Source organism: Anomaloglossus baeobatrachus, chromosome 6 (assembly GCF_048569485.1).
Source record: "Anomaloglossus baeobatrachus isolate aAnoBae1 chromosome 6, aAnoBae1.hap1, whole genome shotgun sequence".
Lineage (NCBI taxonomy): Eukaryota > Metazoa > Chordata > Amphibia > Anura > Aromobatidae > Anomaloglossus > Anomaloglossus baeobatrachus.
This window is the reverse complement of record NC_134358.1, coordinates 44,242,820-44,256,117: the sequence shown is the minus strand read 5'-3', so window position 1 is coordinate 44,256,117 and position 13,298 is coordinate 44,242,820. Positions and strand designations below refer to the sequence as shown.

At 54.0% G+C, this 13,298-nt stretch overlaps 1 protein-coding gene across 1 annotated transcript in view; it reads right to left on the bottom strand.

The window, feature by feature from the left end:
• TBC1D31 (TBC1 domain family member 31) overlaps positions 1-13,298 on the bottom strand; it is a 217,251-nt gene that overhangs the window by 114,049 nt on the left and 89,904 nt on the right. The window lies entirely within an intron of this gene.

Below are 13,298 nucleotides of genomic sequence, written 5' to 3'. Positions count from 1 at the left end.
CTTCTGCCTCCGGAGGACACACAAAGTACTACACTTAAAAAAGTGTAGCTCCTCCCTCTGAGCTTATACACCCCCTGGTGAGCCAGTCCCAGCCAGTTTAGTGCAAAAGCTGAAGGAGAATAGCCACCCATAAGTAGAACAGAGCAAGAGCCGGAACAACCGGAGACTCTGTCTTGACAACAGCCGGTGATAAACATACGGAACAAGAAAATTGCCAACGGGCAACAGGGAGGGAGCTGGGTCTCCCAATACGGAACTATAAGAAAAAGAATTTACGGTAAGTAAACAAAATTCTCTTTTTCTTTATCGTTCCTTTGGGAGACCCAGACCATGGGACGTTCCAAAGCAGTCCCTGGGTGGGAATAAACAGAAAACTGAGAAGTAGGCAAAACCTAACTTCACAAGCTTTTGATACGGTGCCACACAAAAGGTTGGTACATAAAATGAGAATAATGGGGATAGGGGAAAATATGTGTAACTGGGTTAAAAACTGGCTCAGTGATAGGAAACAAAGGGTGGTTATTAATGGTACGTACTCGGACTGGGTCTCAGTTCATAGTGGGGTACCACAGGGGTCAGTATTGGGCCCGCTTCTTTTCAACATATTTATAAATGACCTTGTTGGGGGCATGCGGAGTAGAATTTCAATATTTGCAGATGATACTAAACTCTGCAGGGTAATCAATACAGAGGAGGATAATTTTATATTACAGGGAGATTTATGTAAATTGGAGGATTGGGCTGAGAAGTGGCAATTGAAGTTTAATGTAGATAAATGTAAGGTCATGCACTTGGGTAGAGGAAATAACATTTATGATTATGTACTTAATTGTAGAACACTGGGTAAAACAGACACAGAAAAAAACTTGGGTGTATGGGTGGATGGTAAACTTCACTTTAGTGGACAGTGTCAGGCAGCTGCTGCCAGGGCTAATACAATAATGGGATGTATTAAAAGAGGTATAAGTGTTCATGAAAAAAATATAGTTCTACCTCTGTACAAGTCACAAGTGCGACCGCACTTAGAATACTGTGTACAATTCTGGTCACCGATATATAAGAAGGACATAGCTGAACTGGAGAGGGTGCAAAGAAGAGCGACCAAGATTATTAGAGGAATGGGGGGGCTGCAATACGAAGACAGGTTATTAAACTTGGGGTTATTTAGTCTGGAAAAACGAAGGCTTAGGGGAGATCTAATCACAATGTATAAATATATGAGGGGACAGTACAGAGACCTTTCCAAAGATCTATTTACACCTAGGCCTGCGACTGGAACACGGGGGCATCCGCTACGTCTTGAGGAAAGAAGGTTTAATCATAATCACAGACGAGGATTCTTTACTGTACGAGCAGTGAGACTATGGAACTCTCTGCCGCATGATGTTGTAATGAGTGATTCACTACTAACATTTAAGCAGAGCCTGGATGCCTTTCTTGAAAAATTTAATATAACCAGTTATGTATATTAGATTTTATGACAGGGTATTGATCCAGGGAACTAGTCTGATTGCCGGATGTGGAGTCAGGAAGGAAATTTTTTCCCCATTGGAACTTGTTTGCCACATTGGGGTTTTTTGCCTTCCTCTGGATCAACATGTTAAGCTACGGGTTGAACTAGATGGACTTAGAGTCTCCCTTCAACCTTAAAAACTATGATACTATGATACTATGAAGTGGGCGACAGGAAGGATGCGTCTGCCCAAGCTCGCATCTGCCGAAGCATGAGCATGCACTTGGTAGTGCTTCGAGAAGGTATGCAGGCTAGTCCAAGTGGCAGCCTGACAGACTTGTTGAGCCGTAGCCTGAAAGCCCAAGAGGCACCGACAGCTCTGGTCGAGTGTGCTTTGATCCCCGGCGGGGGAGGCACCTGAGTACTCTGTTAGGCGTCCGAAATGGTCGATCTAATCCAACGGGCCAAGGTCGGCTTAGAAGCAGGGAGACCCTTGCGCTGCCCTGTGGTTAGCACAAAAAGAGGTGCACCGCCTAAGCACAGCGGCACGAGACACATAAATCCGGAGAGCACGCACCAGATCTAAAGTATGCAGCGCTTTTTCAAAGCGATGAACAGGGGCCAGACAGAAGGAAGGTAAGGAAATGTCCTGGTTAAGGTGGAAGGGAGAGACCACCTTAGGAAGAAAGTCCGGAGTCGGACGGAGAACCACCTTGTCCTGGTGAAAAACCAAAAAAGGTGACTCCGAAGAGAGCGCAGCCAAATCAGAGACTCTCCTGAGAGAAGTTATGGCAACTAGAAAGGCCACTTTCTGAGAAAGACGATACAAAGAAACCTCCCTAAGAGGCTCAAAAGGGGGTTTCTGCAATACCGTGAGGACCAAGTTAAGGTCCCAGGGGTCCAAGGGCCGCCGATAAGGTGGAATGATGTGAGACGCGCCTTGCATGAAGGTGCGGACCTGAGCCAGCCAGGCGAGACGCCTCTGGAACAGTACTGACAGAGCTGAGACTTGTCCCTTGAGAGAGTTGAGGGACAGTCCTAGCTGCAGACCGGACTGTAGAAAAGACAGAAGGGTCGGCAAAGAGAATGGCCAAGGAGGATGGCCGGAAGAGTGACACCAGGACAGGAAAATTTTCCAAGTCCTGTGATAGATCTTGGCGGAGGAAGACTTACGGGCCCGAGTCATAGTGGAGATGACCTCAGGAGGAATACCAGAAGTCGTCAAAATCCAGGACTCAAGAGCCACGCCGTCAATTTGAGGGCCGCAGAATTCGGGCGGAAAAACGAACCTTGCGAGAGTAGGTCTGGACGGTCCGGAAGATGCCACGGCATCTATACGCTTAAATATATAAGGAGACAAGCGCACTGAGTAGCATCCGTGAATACTGTTGGTATTTGAATATTAAGAACTGCTCACCTTTGCAGGTTGTGCGCCCCCGCACAACTCCAGTGAAAGCTTATCAGTCTAGAATTACTCTCCGATCTGGTTCCAGTTTACAGGCTTATTGAATTCAGGCTTGGGGTATCGTTGTCGGCTCCTGAACTCCACCGACACCTAGGATGTCAGGTTTTCCTCCACGATCCTCCAGCTGCCCAGCTGGATTCTAAATGGTTTAGCAGGTCCTTTGCAGCTACTACCGATTCCCAGCAGGGAGAGGGTACATGGATAAAATTCTATCATACCTGATGAAAGCATTTCTGCTGAAACGCGTTGTATCAATAGGAGCTTATACTCAATAAAGCACAACAAATAATACCAGCAAGTGTCCTTTTTGCGCTACAATTTGACCGATAAAATTTTATCCACGGCATCTCTACGGACAGTTGGAGCAGGTCCGGATACCAAGCTCGCCTGGGTCAGTCCGGTGCAATGAGGATGACTCGACGGCCCTCCATTCTGATCTTGCGCAGGACTCTGGGCAAGAGAGCTAGAGGGGGAAACACGTAGGACAGACGAAACTGGGACCAGTCTTGAACCAGAGCGTCCGCGGCGAAGGCCTGAGGATCGTGGGAGCGAGCCACGTAAACCGGAACCTTGTTGTTGTTGTTGTTGTTGTGACGGGATGCCATTAGGTCCACGTCCGGAGTGCCCCATTTGCGGCAGATTGACTGAAACACTGCCGGGTGCAGGGACCACTTGCCACCGTCCACGCATTGACGGCTGAGATAATCTGCCTCCCAGTTTTCGACGCCTGGGATGTGGACTGCGGATATGGTGGACTTGGAGTCCTCCGCCCATTGAAGGATGCGTTGGACCTCCAACATTGCCAGGCGGCTGCGTGTCCCGCCTTGGTGATTGATGTAGGCAACCGCCGTTGCGTTGTCTGACTGGACTCGAATGTGCCTGCCCGCCAACAGGTGGTGAAAAGCTAGGAGAGCTAGAAACACGGCTCTGATTTCCAGCACATTGATTGAAAGGGCTGACTCGGACGGAGTCCAAGTGCCCTGCGCTCTGTGGTGGAGATATACCGCTCCCCAGCCGGATAGACTGGCATCCGTGGTGAGAATCACCCAGGACGGGGCCAGGAAGGAGCGCCCTTGGGACAGGGAGAGAGGCCGAAGCCACCACTGAAGAGAGCTCCTAGTCCGTGGCGACAGAGCCACTAACCTCTGTAAGGAGAAAGGCCGCTTGTCCCAACAGCGGAGAATGTCCAGCTGCAGAGGGCGCAGATGGAACTGGGCAAAGGGAACAGCCTCCATGGACGCCACCATTTGACCCAGCACCTGCATCAGGCGCCTGAGGGTATAACGGCGGGGCCACAGCAGAGAGCGCACCGCTAGCTGGAGAGACTGCTGTTTGATTAAGGGCAACTTCACAAGTGCCGGCAAAGTCTCGAACTGGATCCCTAGGTACGTGAGACTCTGGGTCGGGGTCACAGTGGATTTGGGAAGATTGACAAGCCACCCGAATTGGGCTAGAGTGGCGAGAGTGAGCGAGACACTCCGCTGACAGTCTGCGCTGGATGGAGCCTTGACCAGAAGGTCGTCCAGGTAAGGAAGCACTGCCAACCCCTGGAGGTGCAGGACCGCAATCACTGCCGCCATGACCTTGGTGAATACCGGAGGGGCCGTGGCTAACCCGAAGGGGAGAGCCACGAATTCGAAATGATCCTCTCCTATGGCAAAACGCAACCAACGCTGGTGTGAAACTGCGATTGGCACATGGCATCTCTGATGTCGATGGATGCCAGGAAATCCCCTCGGGTCATTGAGGCAATGACTGATCGCAGAGACTCCATGCGAAAATGCCGCACCCGGACATGCTTGTTGAGAAGCTTGAGATCCAGGATGGGCCGGAAGGTACCGTCCTTTTTGGGAACTAGGAAGAGGTTTGAGTAAAAACCTCTGAACCGTTCCCGAGTGGGAACTGGTACAATCACTCCGTTTGCCTGCAAGGATGCCACGGCCTGTGAGAAGGCGGCGGCCCTGGAGCAGGGGGGAGTTGAGAGAAAAAAATCTGTTTGGCGGGCTGGAAGAGAATTCTATCCTGTAGCCGTGAGATATGATATCTCTCACCCACTGATCGGAGACTTGTTTTAACCAAGCGTCGCCAAAGTGGGAGAGCCTGCCACCGACTAAGGACGTGGCTGGAGCGGGCAGAGAGTCAAGAGGAGGCTGCCTTAGTGGCAGAACCTCCTGCGGTCTTCTGCGGACTCGCTTTTGGGCGCCAGTTGGATTTCTGATCCTTAGCTGAGTTAGCGGACGAGGCGGAGGGCTTAGAGGACGACCAGTTGGAGGAACGAAAGGAACGAAACCTCGATTGATTCCTACCCTGGGCGGGTTTCCTGGTCTTGGTTTGTGGCATGGAAGTACTCTTCCCGCCAGTAGCTTCCATAATAATTTCATCCAGCTGTTCACCGAACAGCCGGGAACCAGCAAAAGGGAGCCCAGCAAGAAACTTCTTGGAAGAAGCATCTGCCTTCCACTCTCGAAGCCACAAGATCCTGCGGATAACAAGGGAATTAGCTGAAGCCACCGCAGTGCGGTGAGAAGCCTCTAGCATGGCAGACATGGCATAAGATGAAAAAGCTGAAGCCTGAGAAGTTAAGGCAATCATCTTAGGCATAGATTCCTTGGAGAGGGAATGCATCTCCTCCAGAGAAGCAGAGATGGCTTTGAGAGCCCACACTGCTGCAAAGGTCGGGGAAAACGCGGCCCCCGCAGCTTCATACACAGATTTGGCCAGAAGGTCAATCTGACGGTCAGTGGAATCCTTAAGTGAGGTGCCGTCAGCCACTGATACAACGGTCCGGGCTGAGAGCCTAGACACCGGGGGGGGTCTACCTTTGGGGAGTGCGACCACTCCTTGACCACCTCAGGTGGAAAGGGAAAACGGTCATCAGAACCACGCTTTGGAAAGCGTTTGTCAGGACAGGCCCTGGGCTTAGTCACAGTGGCCTGAAAACTGGAGTGGTTAAAGAACACACTCTTCACTCTCTTAGGCGAGGTAAACTGATGCTTTTCTGCCAGAGAGGGTTGCTCCTCTGAGACTGGCGGATTTAGATCCAGTACAGAATTAATAGAAGCAATCAAGTCACTAAAATCTGAGTCACCCTCGGAGAGATCGATGGGGTACATAGCCTCCGAGCCCCCCGTGAGGGCATCCTCCTCATCTTGCGAGTCAGCTCTTGAGACAAAGCCGTGGGATGAGGAGGGGGAGGAAACCCTGCGCCTTCTCTTAGAAGGACGGGGTCTGGGACCTGATGAGGAATCCTCTGTGAGCTCTGATGGACGGAGGTAAGAGGATAGGAATCCTCTGTCAAGAGTATTAGAGGCACCCTGTGAGGAGGGCTGATGCATATTCATCAAAGTCCTGGACAAAAGAAGGATTTTTGTGTACTCACCGTAAAATCTCTTTCTCTGAGTCTTCATTGGGGGACACAGGACCATGGGTTATGCTGCTGTCACTAGGAGGCTGACACTAAGTAAACAGAAAAAGTTAGCTCCTCCCCAGCAGTATAACCCCTGAGCCGGAGGCGGGCTCAATCAGTTTAGTGCACAAGCAGTAGGAGGAGAATCAAACAATCCTGGATAAAACAAGTTAAAAACTATGACCAGTAATCGTGTGACTAGTGGCCTGGGGAAATGGCCACTGATGCAACAGACAGGTAATATATATAACCAATAACACAAGCAGGGTGGGTGCTGTGTCCCCCAATGAAGACTCAGAGAAAGATTTTACGGTGAGTACACAAAAATCCTTCTTTCTCTATCGTTTCATTGGGGGACACAGGACCATGGGACGTCCAAAAGCAGTCCCTGGGTGGGAAGAGAAACCATCACCGGAGACAGGAAGGCAACCGCTTCCCCCTGTCGGGCTCGCGCCAGACGTACAAGCACCTACGTTGTGACAGGTGTGCCACTGCCACCCGCAGACCTTACTCCAAGACTGGCCGCTGTCGAAGCTTGGGTGTGACCCTGGTAGAAACTAGTAAAGGTATGCCGACTAGATCGGGTGGCGGCCCAGGGAACCTGGACGGTCGACATCTGGAGTCCAATCGTCCAAAGGGTACCCCTTGCTCGGTAGCCCGTGGCGGAAGTCCGCCCTTCAAGCGAAAGTCTTCACCTATGGAGTAATGGATCCATGTGACAATTCTGGCCTCTGGCGCCGGCATGCGCCCCTTGGGAACGGGTGCGTGGTGGACTGGGTGTCGGTGTAACCGAAAGGGGTGTCCTGCAGACATGTAAGACTGAGGGCTCGTACCAGTTCTGGAACGAACTAGGCCCCTTTCCGGCTGAGAGAGGAGACTAGAACCGAAAACCGAAAACTAAACACATCTTCTGGAAGGAATCAGCGAGCTGCCCTGGACAGGAACGAAGAGTTCTGGCCGGAGCCTCCCCTTGTCCTGCTGGAGGAGCTGGAAAACAAAAAAAAAAAGGGGGGAAAGAGCGACAAGAGGGCTGTCCGCCCCGATGCTGTCTGTAACAACAAGATGTCCACGAGGAGCCCACCTAACAAAAACAGGTGGAGCCGGGAAAAAAGAGTTAGCTTGAACGAACCCCTCACTGGAATAAGGACCCACGTTTTTAGCGAACGATGAAACAGCCGAGCCAGATGGACGCTTCTCTGAGCGAAGGCCCTGATTGGAGGACGGGAAGTGAAAAGACTCTGAACACACCGAAGCGAAACGGGCCGACACCTGGCCGAAACACGGACGCGCGAGAGGGCCGGATTCGGATCTGACTGGAAGAATGCCAGCAAGAAGGAGGGAAGATGTGGTCCTCACCCACCGGGAAGCTCTTTCCTAGTGGAAATAAATCCTGGAGGAAACTGGATTCCCGGCCCTCAATGTTGTCTGTAATCCTCTTGTCAACAGACCTGACCGAGGCAGAGCCCGGGATCCACTGGTGTGGCCGTCGAACTTGGGACTTTTGAGTCCTGGTAGAAGAGAGGGGCCCCGACACGGAGAACTTGGCGGTCGGGAAGGAGCCCCGGGGCCTCCGTGAGGAGTTGAGTAGGCTATGCGAACTATGCTCGCCTGGGACACTCCAGAGGCATCGTTGCCTTGGTCCATCCTGAGAACCCTCGAGACCATGGGAAGCTGCGGGAAGATGCAGGAGAACCTGAAAAGGCTACCCGACCGGTCGAGGGCGTCGTCACCTAGTCCAGAGCAGGTGGTACACTCGACGTACCAATGACTTGAAAGCTGGAACGGGAGAACAATAGGTCCACGACTGGAGGTCTTCCCTCGCCCGGGAACTGACTGGTGACTCCCCTGTTGAGGAGCCCTTTTCCTAAGGGAGGTCTTTCCTACCGAAAAAAATCGGCCGTCTAAAACGTCCATGCTAGGGATGTACTGCCGAGGTCAGCGAGTTAAGGGACCCGTCCCCGGGCAAGATCTTCTTGGCCTCTTCCCTTGCCATGAACTCTCTGCGTCTACCTGGTGGATGATGCACGTCGCCGCTGTGGCAAACCCCGACCCAGAGAAGAAATTGAAGCCGTGCTAACAGGATGGCTCTGGCTTCCGGAATATTGAAGGGGAGACAACGCTCTAGGGCTGTCCCTCGGGACCGTGCCGAGGAATGGTGGGGGCAGCCTACCCTAGCACGGGAGACTGGTGACGGTTGATAATATCCTCCAGAGGAGGGAAGGGAAGCTTCCCAAGGGACGGTTTCGAAGACTGGTCCGCTATGAGGAGATTGGCGGATCACCCGCGAAGACGGAACCCTCTTTGTCTCCGATCTTCAGTGTGGTCCACTGGAGAGTAAGGGATGAATCTGGTACGTGCACCGTCGCTATCACCGCCACAGACTGCCGAGGGCTCGCATAGCCAAAACGGGAGCGGGTGGCAAGGGTACGCGGGACTCTGTGCCAGGAAGGAAAAAACTATTCCTGCGTGAGGAGTAGCTACCCCTGAACGGGCTCGAAAAAAACCGTGCCTAAGGGATGATGGACCGAGCCGGGGTCTGGTAGGACTCCTTCCGGTATCTCAGCTGCGCTAGTAGCGAAAAGTGAATATGACGGTCTAAACCCCAAGCAAGGATCCTTGAAGGGAGAACTCTGGGCCTCCCGGCCGTACTTGGGCGTAGAGAACCTAGCAGCCCTGTAAAGTAGGGTGCGCAGGGACAGTGATCCCTGCAAGCGCTCTGATAAAAAACTGGAACGGTCCACTGCCACTCAAGGTGGAGGGGCTGTTGGAGGGATAGAGGCTTCCTGACGGGTGCGGCGTGAACGGGCTGGGACCTAGTGTGAGGGGACGATCCTGATGCATCTGGGTCGATGCAGGGAAAAGGATGAATCCTTCCCTTACGTAGTCTAGGGTAGAGAAGTACTCTACTCTGATGTAGCCAAGGGGGGCCACTGGACTCGCCTATCTTCAGAGTGGCGTTCCCTAAAGTCGGAAGGGAAGTCAGTGACCTCCTAGATGTCAAATCTGCGTTCCTGATCCCGAGTCAGAGGTCTCGACAGGTGGACACACTGATGGTAGAGGCTCAGGCCGAGCAGTAGGCAGGCCCCAGGTATGTGAAGAGAGGGTACTCACTGAAGATGATAACCAGACCTGGGACGGGATAGGTGGAACTTGGTCCGCTGCGTATGGAGTCCGCTGATTCTCTGAGGGACGCCACGTTCGGGACGAGAAACCCGGAGGAACACAGGCGGGTCGACCACCGGGTGGGGTGCCCCTTCCTTTTGGAGCCCCTTTCTATAAGGGGTAATGACAATAAAAGGACTTACCATTGGTAGAAATCGAGGCCTGGGATTATCCGTGCTAACACAGTCACACGGCGAACTGTATTCCACTGAAACCGAAGGGGCCTGCCGTCTTCGTCTCTGCAAGGTGACTGCCCCCTCTCTCCAGAGCCCTTCGGGGGAATGATAATGCCAAAAACACACGACTTACCGGTGGTAAACGGCGTGTCTGGTAGATGTCTGTAATCAATCCAAGACTCCAGTGTAGCCTGGCCATACTTTCCGAAAACCCCTTTGGAGAAGGGAAAAAAGACAATGACATGGCTTACCGCAGGCAAACGTCGTGTCTGGTAGTTGTCCGTGAACACGCGGTAACTCGGCGAACTCTGGATGTCCCCCGAGCACATCAAGGGTCTGCTCCCAACGCCCTAAAGGAGACCTGGGTGCACGGAGAGAAGAGGGGCTGTCCGTAGCCTTACGGCTTGACTCACCGTTTCTAGCATGCTAATGCGTCCTGCGCCAAAACATCTAGGTCCTGCTCGGAGTCCAGCGGAGATGGAAAGCCTGGGCCAACACCCGAGAGGTCGTAAGACTACCGTAGGAAGGGCAGTCTGGACCTGGGGAATAAGGTGGAAAACTGGGGGGCCACGAAAGACGAGACCTGGCAGGTCCGCTTCCAGCCTAGGAAAAAGGTCCCTGGTACGGGACTTGTCTCCCCGAGGGAATGGCGCCGTTTTGTGGATGGTATGACCAAGCGTCGGCGGGGGACGCAGCGCATGCGCACGAACCCGAGGGACGTCAGCGAGGGAATATATGGCCTGAGACAGGGCGTTAACCAGCCGGCAGGGGCGAGACACAGGGGCGTGCGGTGCCAGGGGCTGCGGTAGCTGTCAACACTAATCTGCCATTATGTGCGGGAAATTACCATTAAGGGAACCGCAAACTTGAGCTACCGGTCCCAAATAATTAAAAAACTCAGCTCTGAGAGCTCTTAGACTAACCCTATTGGGATGTGTCCTGATGCAAAAAACCCGAAAAAAGTACCTGAAGAGGTTAATGTATAATGTACAAAACGCAAGCCCTGATAAAAAACCCCACTGTATTTAATCATCATGGAAAACTAGGGTTTATCTTCCCCTGATATACGGGCTGCTGCAGCGTCAGTAAACCGCATACCAGGAGTCTGCCATAATCACCTTTTTTTTTTTTTTTTTTAATGAACGCTGAGGAGGCTGGAGGTGGGCCCAGGAGAGCGGGAAAACGCCACCACCGCCCCCACTGTGATGCCTGGGGCTGAGCGGAGGGCGGAGACGGAGCGGCCGGCGGCCAATAGCGATGCGGCGGGGGGCGGGCCTGGGACGCCGGAGACAGGGCCGAAGCCGGGGCCTAAATTTTGAGGCAGCCGGCGCAGGGGAAAACAGAGACCGGCGGATCCACCCGCAGGAGCGGCGGCACGGCAGCGACGAGCACCGCAGGCGCGGAGAAGGACTCCATCGCCGGATGGGGACGCGGCCGGGGCGCCCGGTGAGTAGGCCCGGACCGGGGCCTAAATTTGAAACCGCCGGCGCAGGGGAAGGTAGAGACCGGGGGTCCTACCTGCGGGAGCGGCGGCGCGGCAGCGATGTCCGGGCACCGGCCGAGCCCTGCCTGTGTGGACTCCAGCGCCGGGTGGGGGCGAGGCCGGGGTGCTCGGTGAGTAGGCCCAGACCGGGGCCTATATCTTGTAGCCGCCCGGGAGAAGGGAGGGTGAGTGTCCTACCTGGTCGGCGGCGCCGCATCTGGCAGTGTGCAGGCGTGGAGCTCTGCACCTGTGTCCGCTCCGCACACCGGAGGGCTGGCTGCGGGCCGCAGAAGAGAATGAGGCAGGCAGACAGGCAGGGAGATGGACGCTGGTGGGGGCAGGGAGCCCCCTGTAGTGAGGCAGCGCTGCGGGCCCGATATCATCCAGACGCGCTGCGAGGTCCAGTCCCTGCTGTATGCCCCTTGCACCCTTTGGAGTGATACCGCAGGGTGAATAGGGGGTGCCCAGGAAGGATTAGCCCCGCGTGCCAACCCGGGAGTGGTACCGTGGAATTGGACGGGGGAGAGGGCCCGACGAATCAAGCTTCTGCGACCCAGGGGAGTGGTACCCACACGGGCTGCGAGAGCTGAGGTAGAGAAAACGATACCTGCAGAAAAAGAGAAATCCAACAGATGAGAGCGACGAGCGTCGCCGAGAGAAAAAAGAAAAAATATACGCAAAAAAACAAGTGGCTGAAGGGGGCCCAGTCGGCCCACATCAGCCTCCTACGACACTAAGCAAAAAACTGATTGAGCCCGCCTCCGGCTCAGGGGTTATACTGCTGGGGAGGAGCTAACTTTTTCTGTTTACTTAGTGTCAGCCTCCTAGTGACAGCAGCATAACCCATGGTCCTGTGTCCCCCAATGAAACGATAGAGAAAGCCCCATGGACTCAGCAAATGACTGGGATATGGACCTAGAAAAGGACTCTACCCAGGCCGGGGGTTCAGCCACAGGTGCAGAAGCAGCCTGAGAGACCACTGGGGGTGAGACTCCAGGCTGTGGCACCGCCAAGTTAGAGCAAACATCACAATGTGGTCAGGTGCTCGGCTCAGGTAGCAGGAGCTTACATGCAGTGCATACAGAATAAAGCTTTGGAGCCTTGCTCCTTGTGTGAGACATGCTGCTGGAGTGGGGGCTTTGCAAGAGAATGAAGCCCAGGGAGAATATACAGAGGTGCACAACCGGAGACCGGCTGTGGCTTACCAGACCGCTGGAAGCGGTGTTGTGTGCCCTCCAGATCCCGAAGCCCGGACCCCCAATGCACAGCACCTCAGCAGGGATGCAGAGTGCAGAAAGGCCCAGCGCAGAGTGAACTCTGCCTGAGAAATGGCCGCCGGAGCGAAGAGAGAGGGCGGGACTAGGGGGCGTTCCTGTAGGGGAGCGGGAACTGGAGGGCCATAGACCTGCAGAAGAGGAGACACGCCCCAGCAGTGGGGAGTGTCCCTCCCCTGTGCAGAACGGCCGCCGGGAGGAGCCGTGCCTGTCCCTCTTGCATGAGTGACATGCGAGGGAAGTTAACAGAAAGTAGGCCTCCGGCAAAGCCGGGACCTAAATTTAAGCGGCGAGGCCGACGCACAGGCACCATCGGCGCGGTTCTCGGGCGAAAGCTAGAGAACCCGCCGGAAATGTCAAAATAAATACATTTAACATACTCTCCCCATACAATAAAGAACCGGGACCCCCAACACATAAACGTCTCAGGTACTTAGCTGCTGAGACGCAGGGCTAGGTCCCTAGGGATGAGTGCTCCGGTCCAACAGAATCCTCAAGGGGCTGTGGATGGAGACCGGTCTCCTGCCAGGCATGGAGACCGTGCTGGCTCCCACTTCAAGCCACAGCCCAGGAGGGATGGTGAAGGAGCACGGCATGTAAGGCTCCAGCCTTGAAAATCAACTTTACAACACCGCCGACACAGTGGGGTGAGAAGGGACATGCCGGGAGTCCAGACGTGGACCTGCATTTCTTCAATCTCTTTCCAAAAAGCAAAAAAATCATATGAGAATGCATGTGTGGATGTATGCCTCCTGAACACAAAGCGGTAAACTGGCTGGGACTGGCTCACCAGGGGGTGTATAAGCTCAGAGGGAGGAGCTACACTTTAAGTGTAGTACTTTGTGTGTCCTCCGGAGGCAGAAGCTAAACACCCATGGT